Source organism: Fukomys damarensis, unplaced genomic scaffold (assembly GCF_012274545.1).
Source record: "Fukomys damarensis isolate Sample0158 unplaced genomic scaffold, DMR_v1.0_HiC HiC_scaffold_23, whole genome shotgun sequence".
NCBI lineage: Eukaryota > Metazoa > Chordata > Mammalia > Rodentia > Bathyergidae > Fukomys > Fukomys damarensis.
The window spans coordinates 56,563,633-56,575,479 of record NW_022900935.1 but is presented as its reverse complement, the minus strand read 5'-3'; the positions used below and the strand labels follow the sequence as shown (position 1 = coordinate 56,575,479).

General features: G+C 47.4%; 1 long non-coding RNA gene across 1 annotated transcript in view; it reads left to right on the top strand.

Annotated features, from left to right (window-relative positions):
- The first annotated feature begins 462 nt into the window (after positions 1-462).
- Positions 463-11,847, top strand: part of LOC104873755 — a 62,878-nt gene continuing 51,493 nt past the window's right edge. The window contains exons 1-5 of the long non-coding RNA XR_004518565.1: positions 463-548; positions 1,032-1,104; positions 1,995-2,063; positions 9,837-9,952; positions 10,310-10,478. This is a non-coding gene — a long non-coding RNA (uncharacterized LOC104873755). The remainder of the gene's footprint in view (positions 549-1,031; positions 1,105-1,994; positions 2,064-9,836; positions 9,953-10,309; positions 10,479-11,847) is intronic.

Sequence of the window (11,847 nt, the reverse complement as noted above, 5' to 3'; positions counted from 1 at the left end):
TGTAAGCATTTGTAGAACAAATGAGCACAGCCACCCTCCGCTTTGCAAGGATGTAAGTATATCCTGGCGGGGACAGGAAGTCCAACTCAGCATGTGGGGTGTCCTCAGATCGGCCTGCAATGTGCTCCATCTTGCAGTAGACTAGACTGGGAATGTGGAGCCTGTCTGACCCCTCCAGCTTTGCGAATGCTACAAGATTTCTGGCCACGGTGTGGCTTCAGCTCCTCCCAAGGGGCATCCTCGGGACTGGGGCTGGGGGTCAGCGTAGGATCTGGAGGGAGGGCGGGGGGAGGGTGTCCAGCTGAAACCTCAGCGTGCACTTGGTTGGAATGAAACCGTCAGACCCGTCAGATCCCAAGGGTGGCCTCGTGTGTGTCTGCAGCCCACCCCTGCCACCCTCCGATTGGGTCCCTTTTTATTCCGCCCCGCCCCCCAAGGACAGAGCCCCAGGAGGCAGATTTCCCCACGGCGTTCTGACTCCTGCGCTCTCTGGACACTGCTGCCACGGGCTGGGGGCTTTCGGGGAGATGTGATTGTCCCTGAGGGAGGTGAAGTGGCCTGCGAGGCCCCGTGGGAGGGGGCGGTGGTGGTGGGGAGGCGGCAGCCGGCCGGGACTGCTGACTGTGTGAATGTGGCGGGTTCATTGTTCCTCCGCTTTATTCTTCAGGCCTCGATGGGGCTGATTTAGAAATCCTAATCAGGGCGCTCTCAGGGCTTCCCGGGTGTGACACAACTTGAGCGGCTCTGGGGGATTCTTTGTTCTCTGATGACAGCTGACTTGGTCGCCAGTGGGAACAGTCCAGCATAACTCCACACTGCATGCGCTGGCAGCTGCAGCCTTAACTCTTTGTTAGCCATTCCCTAGGGCCCTTCGCTGGCTGCTCCTGCCTCCCAGGGACACAGCTCTTCCGTGGCCTTTCTGTGGGTGGGGGGCGGGTCTGTGTCCAGCTCGGGAGGAGGGCATTGTGTTCCCCACTGCTAATTCTCTTGATCTTCTAAGAGTGATTTTTCCACCCTCCCACCCCTGGCAGGTCCACTTTGCTGGCAGTAAAGGCTGTCCGGCCTGAGTCGAACATGGACCAGGAACAGCTGCCACCTCTACAGGTGCTTGGGTGATTTTATTTCTGGCCTGCCTGGCCAAAGTGACCAGAGGCAAAGGGATAGAGGATTTACATCTACACTCACATTCTGGGACTTCGATCTAAAAACACCCAGGCAGCTCAGAAAGCCTGATGTGAAGGCCACAGAACCGAAGCTGAAGAGCACTGGACTTGGAGCCAAGCACACCTGTAGCATCACCACGTGACCAACCTTGGACCCATTGCTTTGTCTCTCCAAGCCTCAGTATACTTTTCTGTAAAAAGGGAGACGGATATAAGAATGGCAATGGGGCCATCTGATGGCTGGGAGGACCAAATGGGAGCCTGCATGGGAACATCTGTCGTAAGCATTTCTAAGCGTCTGGTGCTGTCGCTGTGATACCGTTAACTTCTTCTGAAAGGAGGTTGCTGCCGCTTCTGGAGGCAGAGGCAAAGCTCTGAACATCTCTGCAATCAAACTGCTGTGCAGATTCTCTTCGGTTCTGAGTTAGGAAGGCGGCCAAAAGAGATCACTAGAAAGTTATATCTGGTAGCAAATCCATTTTTCATTCAATAAACTTTGAGCGCCAGCCATGAGGTAGGCAATCAGGGTAACAATGATCATTAAGACACAGATCCGGCCTGAGGGAGCTGACATGGTAATAGTGGGTGCATAGTTAGGACCCTTGGAGACAGATACAGACACACAGCTCTGATTAAGTGTGAACAAAAGGAGAACTGGAAAGAAAGAATACTGAGGTATCTCTCGGGGCCCAAAGGAGCATGGATCAGTGATGCACCTGGGGAGGGAAGAATGTAGCTTAGTTTCAGAAACAACTAGGACCACAGACTCATGTCATCAGGCCTCTCTCTCTGGCTCTTCTTCTCACTTCTCCGTGTTTGCTGTTTCCGCAGGCTCCGGTGTAGAATGGTGGACAGTAAAGATGGGAACCACTCCTGAGTTGAAAATGCACAGTGCGCCAGGTGAGGAACATTACTGACCTGGTAGGGGTCCAATGCTTACTCAGAATCGAGCCCAGCCACAAGGCAGGTCCACATTAAAACATGATCAGCTCTGAAGCCCCTTGAGGAGGGGTGGGCAACTGGGCCAATTTTCAAAAGAATGCCCCAGGGTGGTGGGGGATAGTTGAATAAGAAGCCACTGTAAAGGGCAAGGCCCAGATAGGAAGGCATTTGGGTTTTATTTCTAGGCCAAAAGAGAGGGAACCATTGCAAGTTTTAAACTAAGGAATTATATGGCCATATTTATACTTTTCAACAACACAGTTGTAAGCGAATGGATAGGAGGGGTGTTGTTTTCATCCGTGAGCCTGCTCACGGAACAAGGTCCAGGGACCCGTACTGGGAGTGCAAGGCACAGAATCACCACGTAGACTCCGGGGAGGTTTCTGGAATGCTTCCATTTTTTTGAGGAGATGTACATACTTATATAGGGTAAGGTGGGGGTGGAGCCAGGGTGGTGCTGTCGGATTTCTATTGGATAGGGTAAGGCCCGGGTGGAGCCAGAGTGGAGTCGGGATATTTGGCACATCCTTATTGGCCACACCTTAGTTTTTGGATTGTACGCTTTAGGAACTGAGGTAAATGGAGTCAGGACTTTAGAGGTTTTTGAGAGGAACAGTTTATCTGTCTAAGGTCAGATCTCTACATACCCGAGGGGGCGGATTATTCCAGCCCTAATAGGCCTGCGAGTTTTCTCAGGAGATATGGGTGTGGCATTCCTGACTCAGCCAGACATTAACCTGATCCTCAGAGGGGGATCGTTGTGGAAGTACAGTCCCTTCAGTAGGCTATTGCACCAGTCCAAGCATCAGATGATGAGTAGAGTAGTAGAGCGATAAATGACGGGAATGGCCAAAAGGAAACAGATGTGAGAGGTCTTTATAGCATAGATGCATTGCCTGCCCCTCTCCTCCATTCTAGCCATATCCAAATGAGCTGGCTTTTCTCCATCTTGTGTAAGATTTTAATTTTAAAAGCAGGGTTTTATTGAAGCACTATCCCATTTTCTGACGTGGGGGCAAAATGGGAATTAAGGAACCTGACTTCTAGTATTGATGGGTCCAGGTTAAATGAGAAGTTAATGAGGACCCAAAATTAGTGGTGCAGTAGAAATGGAAAAGTAGAAGTACTGTGAAAGGCCCCCTGGAAGATGAACTTTTAAAGACATGCAGGTTGCACTGCAGGATTAAATGAAAAGCAAGGAGTGAGTATGATTTCCTAACATGTAGCTTTGGCCAAGGAAACTGGTGGTTCTCTCAACAGAACTAGAGGAGCCAGGAAGTAGACGTGGTTTGGTTTGCAATTAAATGAATCTAAGGCAGATATAAATTCTTATTTGGGGAGGAAAAGAAAGAAAGAAGAAAAGAGAAAAGGTATACATTTTTAGACGCGAGGCATATAACACCGAGCTACTAGAGGTCATCTTCTGTCATTTCTACCAAGATGCCTGTGACAAGAAAGATTGAGGCCAGGGCGAGTGATAAAGGTTATTGGGGAATATGTTTGGGACTAGAAACAGAGCCTTCCCGTTTGCAGGGAGGATGTTTAGGACTAGATAACATGATATTGGTTGTTGTTCTTTCCAGCGAAGCCTTCACCTGTCATTTGTCCATCCATCCGTCCATTTATCCCTCCATCAAGCCATTCAACCAAGTAATCATTATTTCTCAATGATCTCCTACTATCTTGACTCTGCACTTCTGAAGGCTCAAAGCACAATGCATGGCTTCATCGCTGCGTTAGTAGGATACAGCCAGTAAACCATACAATCTCCAAAAAAACAGAGTGGTTAGAGTAGCCTTCTTGCAGGCTGATGGTATAGGAAGAAAGCTTTCTTTTTTGTGAAAAGGCGAGCGGTTTATTTCCAGTATAACGCCTAAAGCTCTTCCCTTGCAATTTGTGTTGGGACTATCTACATATTGTATTATCAGTTTCTAAATTAAACTCATCATTTTCTGGGTTGAGGGACTTCGACATCTGCCCTTTACAGTGAGCCACAGTTTATGTCCAGAGAATGCAAATGCATTGAAATATTAGCTTTAGCTCCATATTAGAAGGACCTGTTTTTTAGAGTGCCTGTGTGCATTGCTGTCCTCTCTGACACCCCACCTCTGCAACAAGGACCTTCAGGAGGTGATTGTGCTTAGACACTTTGGACAACAGAAGCTAGGTAGGCAGTTCGGCGGACTGTCTAGCCGCCTATCTCCAAAGAGGAGCTTTTGTTTGTCATTTAAATCTCCAGGGCTTCAGAATTCACTTCTGTATCCATCAAGAGCAAAATAGGGCCTGGGGATTTAGTTCAGTGGTTCCATTTCCTGCCTCACAAGCACAAGGTCCCAAGTTCGATCCCTGCTACAAAAAAAAAAAAAAGGCAAAATAGTTGAATCAGTGACAGTTTTGGCATATATGTTGGTTAGAACCTTTAATGTTTAATTAAAAAGAAACATATTAAGGCTCTTAAAAAACAAGAAAAAGATAGCTCCTTTCTCTCCTCTCCCTCCCTTCCTCCCTCTTTCTCTCTTTAACTTACTTAAACAAAAGAAGAGGTTTATTGGCTTATCCTAAAGAAAAATGACTGAGGAAGTGAAATTCAGGGTAAGGATATACGTATTAGAAAAAAAAAAGTAAAGTTATTGGGGATCTGATTTTATTTCATCTTTGCTCTATATTTAGGGGTACCATTTTTTCTCTCAGGCCAATTTCCTTTCATTTTGGCCTGTGCACGAGGTGTATTATCTTCCAACTATGTTGTCCAAGAATGAGGAAGTAGCTTCGGTAGTTCTCTAACAAAGTAAAAAACTTACTCCCTTACAAGCCCTAGCAGTTTCCCTCAGGAGTCAGATGAGGAAATGCCATGTGCTGAATGTCATAAACTTCATTTGCCTGAACCAATCAATGAAGCAGGAGGATACACATGCAGTTGCAGATTGGCTCAAACTTGCAACCCAGTGGAGTCAATCTGCATTTAACCCCACGACAGCTACACAATGGAAGAAAAAGAGAATGGTGGCTGAAGACTTAACTATAATTTCTGCTACAGTAAGTCTTTAAAAGTTTCAATATTCAATCCAGTGTGTTTTGAGCACTTTCTCTAAGCAATGAGCTTTGGCAGGTTTTGGGCAATCATCTGTAAATATCCTATCTTGGCCTTTTTGATCACTGACTTGAAGCTTAGAGCAGCAGGCTAAATCCCTTCCCAAACTTTTGTGGTTTTACTGTTGATGTTTACGAATCATGCTGAGTAACTAGACTTTGAACAATTCAAATGACTGAGTTTCAAAACACCTAAATAGGAATATATTTGCAAGGAAAAAAAAAAGGTTGCTGGAATATGTATTCATCCCCTTCTTCCCCATATATGTTTGATGACAGTTGTTTGAGAGAAACTATGACCACTGGAACTGTTGGGCTGTGGTACAATTCCAGTTGATATTTGACTATTGGCTTCTTCTTGCTCAGAAAACAAATAGTGAAGAATATACTGCATGATAAGTTGTCTCCCTTGTCCTTTTATTTCTCCAACTTTTATGTTTCTGACTTTTTCTAAAGAGAAAGGAGATGCCTTTTTAAAGAGAAAGAAAATACCTATTTCTTATGGTAATTGTGAAGGGTATGTTCCCTGTCCCAAAGAAAAGGAGAGGGGACATCCATGGATGACTTGGTCATGTTGTCTATTTTCCCAAGTTGCTGAAGAAGAAAGAAGTGCTGGTGATTTAAGTCTCTGGAAACTTCTTCCTGTTTCATGGCTTCTTGAGTAGAGTATCTGGCTGCCCATCTTAGAGGCTGTCTGGGTTTGTAGTTAGAAGAGAAAGCTAGAAACAGAAACTGAGAAAAGAGAGCTTTGGTGGATGATGTCACCAGATATCAGGGTGATGTAACTCCTAGGGCAGAGAACTGAAACTTCCAGAGTGAAGGACAAAGCCTGTCTCTTTATTCTTTGGCCCCACATCCTCCATCTCATGCTCAGCAGATGGAAGGATCTTGTTGGCATTTGGTTCCTCAAGCACCTGTACCCACCAGGCCATCCTTTATGGATATTTCCTGATGTTCTGGCTTTGCCAGGCTGGAATCTCCATGGTAACAGAGAATGGGGAGGTGGATGCAGGGGCAGCTCAGTCCATTTGTCATCAATTGCCACTGTTTTGTTCCGCTTGGTGTGTGCTCTCGATTGTGTCCTGGAGGAGGCATAAAAGAGTGGAGGGATTTGGGAGAGGGATGTTCACACTGGTGCTGAGGTTGGGACATACAACCCAGAGAATGGCCTTCAGAGAGAGCCAACTGTGGAGACTTTATCAGAATGCCCACCTTCCTGGAAAGAGCACCATTTCTGTAACTCAGATCTGATGTTTAGAGGAAGGGCCCAAAGACCTTTGAATCAGCACAAAGATTGTCACTATTTTGTTGAATTGAGAGACAAGAAATTCAGATACAACTTCCTCCTAATATAGGCCCAGACACGATTTTTCTTATTCTGGTTTGGAATTATACTTAGAAACAAAAAGTGTGTGGGCTACCAATGTGTTTCCTCTTCCCTCATACCCTACCTGTGTGCTGCATTTTCTTTCCGTCCGTCTAAAGAATACTGTCCCTCCCACCATGCTTAAAGATTTCAAGCCAGAAGCTGGTGGGTAACATTTTTGTTTGGCCTGGCCTAGGAGTACCCTTTCTTATGTGGGTCGATGGACCTCTTCTTTTCATCCTACTCTTATTTTTGCATTTAACAAAGGCTTGGACCTAGTTCCTCCCACACTCAAGGCAAGTTGCATGATGCCTTTCCTTTCTACCAAGAGGAACTCACCAAACCTAGAGAGGTTCCTTCTCTAGACATTTGTGGTTTGGTGTCTGTGTGCTGGTTTCAATATGCTATTGCTCATCTTCCTCAAGTTTTCTTCTGTCACTTCTATCCAATGGAACGTTTCCTGTTTGCACTCCTTGTCTCTGTTGGCTCTTTCTCCATCATCTGTCTTGCTCTTTGCCTCCTCCTACTCTTTAAAAGTTTCTCTTCTTGCCCCACTTTTCCTATTGTCCTTTCCTTCTGGCAATGCCACCCACTTCTACAGCCAGAGCTGCCAGTTCTGAGCCCAGATCATCCGCCTAAGCATCGGCCTGAGAGACTGCTCCATCTGGATGGCTGTGAAGTGCTCAGAACTAATGGGGCTCTCTCTTAAAATTTCCCTCCTGCCCTTTTCTTTGTCATCATCAGCAGGCTTCTTCTAGTGGTCTGAATGCCAAAGCTTCATCTCATTTGTAATTGCCTCATCTCCATGGCTCGATAAGGCTTCACATCTGTGTGGGACAGTGTTATCTCTGTTTCCAAGCACACTTAGATTCCTTCTGTGAGAGAGGTGCAGAGGATCGAGAATCCGAAGTTCAAGGTTTTTGTCCCCCTTCTCCTTGCGACTGTGTTTTCTCCTCTGTGAAGGAGGGAGGGTAAAGTGTCAAATGTGCAGAGCCGCGGGATGAGGATCAGACATGGTATGTGGAGAGCATTTTGAGAACCATGAAACATTGTGTGTGGGGAGGTGTGATCCATTATTATTGAACCCTTGGGTGTAACTTGGTGGACTTCCTATGGGGGGATCTGGTACCTTTTCAGCCTCAGCCCTGACCCCAGAGTGGACCCAGCCCAAGCGGGACATGGGTTGGAATCCTGGCCCTTGGGCTGGCTGTGTGGGCAGAGGGTGTAGCATTCTTCTGTGCATGCTCTCATCGCTTCCCGTTCCCTCCAGTGTTTCCAAAGTGACGCTTAAGGCTCAGACCTTGTATTCCGAGCCAGCCTGTCTGGTAGCCACAAGGAATCTTTAGTGCCACCTTGCTGTCTTTCTGTCCTGCTCTTCCTGTCCTGTTATGGAGGCCCAGTGCATGGGCTGGTCACCAGGAGTTGGGGTCCTTAACGCTGCTGGCTGTGATGATAACCTGGCCTATGTTTCCCATCACAGCTCGGGCTGGAGAATGTGCTGACCATGCCGTGTGTGTGTGTGTGTGTGTGTGTGTGTGTGTGTGTGTTCCTTGCCTACTTCAAAGTCTTCTCTGCCTAAGAGGATGGGGCCAACCTCATGCCTTTTAAACTGAGCCAAGACTCAAATCCACCTACTCAGGCCCTGAAGAGAGGAGAGTGAGGAGGACAGAGTCTGAGAAGATGTAAGGAGGTCCAGAGATCTGTGCCAGGCTCCAAGATGGTTGTACTGTGGGCACAAAGGGTAGAAAAGCTCTCATGTACCCCATCTGCTCATTTGTCAGTGGGAGCAGGGGCAGCCTCGAGATGATCCGTGGGGAGGGAGAGTTGGAGGTGGACTACAATCCAGAAGACGGATTTGGAGGCAGAGGGGTATGAGAGCCTGAGACCGTTTGTCTTGGCCTGGTTGGGAGACCATTTGGCCAGCCCGACGGAACCTGTCAACAGCTCAAATGTGAGGTCAGATGGGGCTGGAGGCCTCATTAGCTATCACCAGAGCCTGCGTCTCAACCTCTTGAGTCATCCATGATGAAACTCTTTATCAGCCTGGGAGGAGGCAGCCCCAGGGAAAAAACTCCCGTGTAAGGCCTCATTTTGAGTAAGGCCACATCCGGAAGAACGGCCAGGATGAGTTATCCCCGATCCGCACTCCAAGATAACCAAACAAGTTGCCTCACTGAAGGGAGTTATTTAGCATTCTCCATCTGGGATGGGGGAATGTTGAGGTCCTTCTTACAAAGCTAGGCTAGCTAGCTTAACCCTCCAAGTACCAGGCTGTGGGTTTCTCAGGCTTCAACTTCCTTCCCTTAGAGCTGAGGACCCCTCTCTTTAGAGGGATACAGAGAAACCACCTGCTAAGGGATGGAGCGTGAAAGCAGTTTGACTTTTGTATAAAGATTAGGGCTCATTATAGGGCTGGAAGTGATAAACCTTGGTCAGAGATGTTCTGTTAAAAAGAAACAGTTGCAGACCTCAGGGGCACATGGGAGTGATAAGAGAGAGGAGACTATCTTGCACCTCCTGTGTCATCCTAGGCTTCAAGGCCACCCCAGATTACATGGGGGAGAGGCTGGCCTCCAATCCAATTGTTACTGACAAGAAGGTACTGGCAGCCTGAAATGGGGTTGGAATCACGAGGGAGGCTGGAATTCTTAGTACAGCCTTGAAAGAAAATATCAGCCCACTCCAAACCTGGGATGGGAATAGGGTAGGAGGCTAATAAAATAAATAAAATCTGCTGTCTGTACTAATCAGGCATAAATTGTTACTTGAATGGCAAAGGAAAAAATGTGGTAGATAATGTTTCCGGTATTGTCTTCTATCTCCACAACCTCACATCCCTTATCAAACTGTTCCAAAGGGACCAACTGCGTGAGGGCCATAAGCAGGGCTGGAGTCCTAGAAAATCAAGTGTGGAGCTGAGGAGACTGAAGCAGAGGAGGTCAGAGGTCTTCTATACCCTCAGGCCAACATTCCTGTTCCATGAGACTCCTCCTTGGCTGACAGCAACAGAGGGGTCCGGTTCTTTGCATTCAGTACCACTATTTCCCAAGACTACCCCAGAACCCATAGCCAACAAAAAAGAAATATACATAGCATCTTCAGAAGGAAACTCAGTTGTCATGAAAGCAACTCAATTTGCAGTCTTAGGGAAGTTCAGATTATTCATTTGAGCTTCAAGTGTGCTGTCCTTTGAAATTTTTCCAATGTCAGCTTCACCAAGGAGCAAGGGAAATGGCTGAAGATGGTTCCTAAGGCAGAGCTTTTCAATTTTCTAGGGTCTGTTGGTCCACGCTGGTGGCTGCTTGGTTGTGTCTGGTCTTGTCAACAATTTCATCAGGAAGTCTCCCACATTTATGATGCTGATACAAAGAGCCATGCCAGTCATAAAAGGGTACATTCACTTGCTTACGAGGTTGCAGTAGTCTTGCTGCCCTGGGTGGTCTGCTGGGAGGGGTGATCTGTGCTTGGGCTCCATGAACACACAGAGGAATAAGGGGTGGATGTGCTGTAACCCCTTCCACAGGGAGCTAAGTCAGGCACTCCAGGTGGCATGGCTCCTGGAAGGTGTCTCCTCCACGTCCAGCATGTAGAGATGTGACAGGGGTGGCCAGCCCTGGGAATGAGTTAGCTGCGAAGGCTCAGAGGGGACAGCTTTGTCACTCGGGTGCTGCCTAAACTTCCTGTGTTTTCTTTTCTTTTGGGTTTCTTTCTTTGGCCCTACCTCCACCCCTTTCCTCTCCAATCCCAGGCTCTGATGGGACAAGGGGAACCGAGGGAGAGATGGCTGACTACAACTGGGCCGGAGCTTTGAAGGACAAACCGTGACGCCAAGGCTGACACGATGGTGGATGCCAGAGTCAGAGGGAAAGCAGAGCGAGGAGAAAGAGGACACTCAGGGGAGACATCAGTGCAGTCTGGTCAGTTGCCATCTCTCCACCTGGAGAGTCAGCTTCCAGTTTGAAAACCTTGGGGACGCTGTGTTTTGTTTGAATAAGGGAAGCTGTTTCCCTTACATCCTTTCAAAAACAAATAAATAAAAGGCTGTCAGATCATCTTACAGATGTTGCTACAACAACAAAGGTTCAGTCCTTTTTTTTTTTTCTTTCCAAAATCAGATCAGAAGGTGAAGAGTGGGATGCGAAGGAGTATTTCTGAGATGCCGATAGCCAACTCTGTCTTGTTATTGGTACCAGTAACAAGAGCAAGCCACTGGTACGGTCACAAATGCCTCTACACTACCACCATGGCCACCATCCCCTCCCATCCACCACTACAACCACCATCACTTCTACCACCACCAATACCACCACTGCTCGAGCCACATCTGCCACTTCCACAGGCCACCGGTGCCACCATTACCACCACCAAGTAGCCCTTAGGAACACCAAGGGCAGGAGCTGCCATTGTTAGCTGAAGCATGCATATGCCAGATTATTGAACCAGAAGGAGGATACTTTGCGTGTAGATGGCTTATTCCAGGTGAAAAATGTGAATTCTAGAGACAGTGTCACAGTTCCTGGACAACAGCAGCCACTTTATGTAAACTTTCTGGTCTTGGAGTTGGAAGTCCTGGGTTTTTCGTCTTTCTTTTTTACCATGGGAGTGACATTGAACCCTCCTCTTTGAGGCCTTGATGTTTTATGTATAGAACAAGAATAATAAAAACTTCAGGCCTTACAGGGTTTAAAGGAGAAAACACATGTAGGACCCTTAGCATATTCTCTAAGTGATAAAAGGTACTCAAAAATCCTTCCCTTTGTCCCTCCCTCCATTCTCTTCTCTTTCTCTCTTTGTCCTTCCCATTTTCCTTCTTATTAGTCCTACAACTGAGATCCTCTTCCGTGCCCAGACTTCACACTCAGACTTGAGACATTGACAAAGAATAATACGAAACCTCCATAACTACCTCAGTTAGCTCCTAACATCCTGTGTTCACAATACACTCTCCCTGTCCTCAAAAGAGATGTTAGTCCCCATACCCAGGCACCCAACATGTGGGAGATGCATAAAGACAATAAAAAGGCTACCAGGCGGCAGGAGGTCTAGTTCTTCCCAAAAATAAGGTCAGGGCCTGTGCAAGCGCTAATGAGAAGGTCAGGCTTCATTTCTACCTCTTCAGAAGAGCTCAAGGGTGAGCAGGCCCCGGGGGGACGGGAGGAGGCTTCCTGCAACAGCCGGCCAACTTAGTGTTGCAGCTGCTTGCCGGAGAGCTGGCTCAGGAGTGCTGTTTGCTTTGGCCAGATGCGCTACACGGAAACAGTAGTAGGACAATGTGGCGGGGGGGGG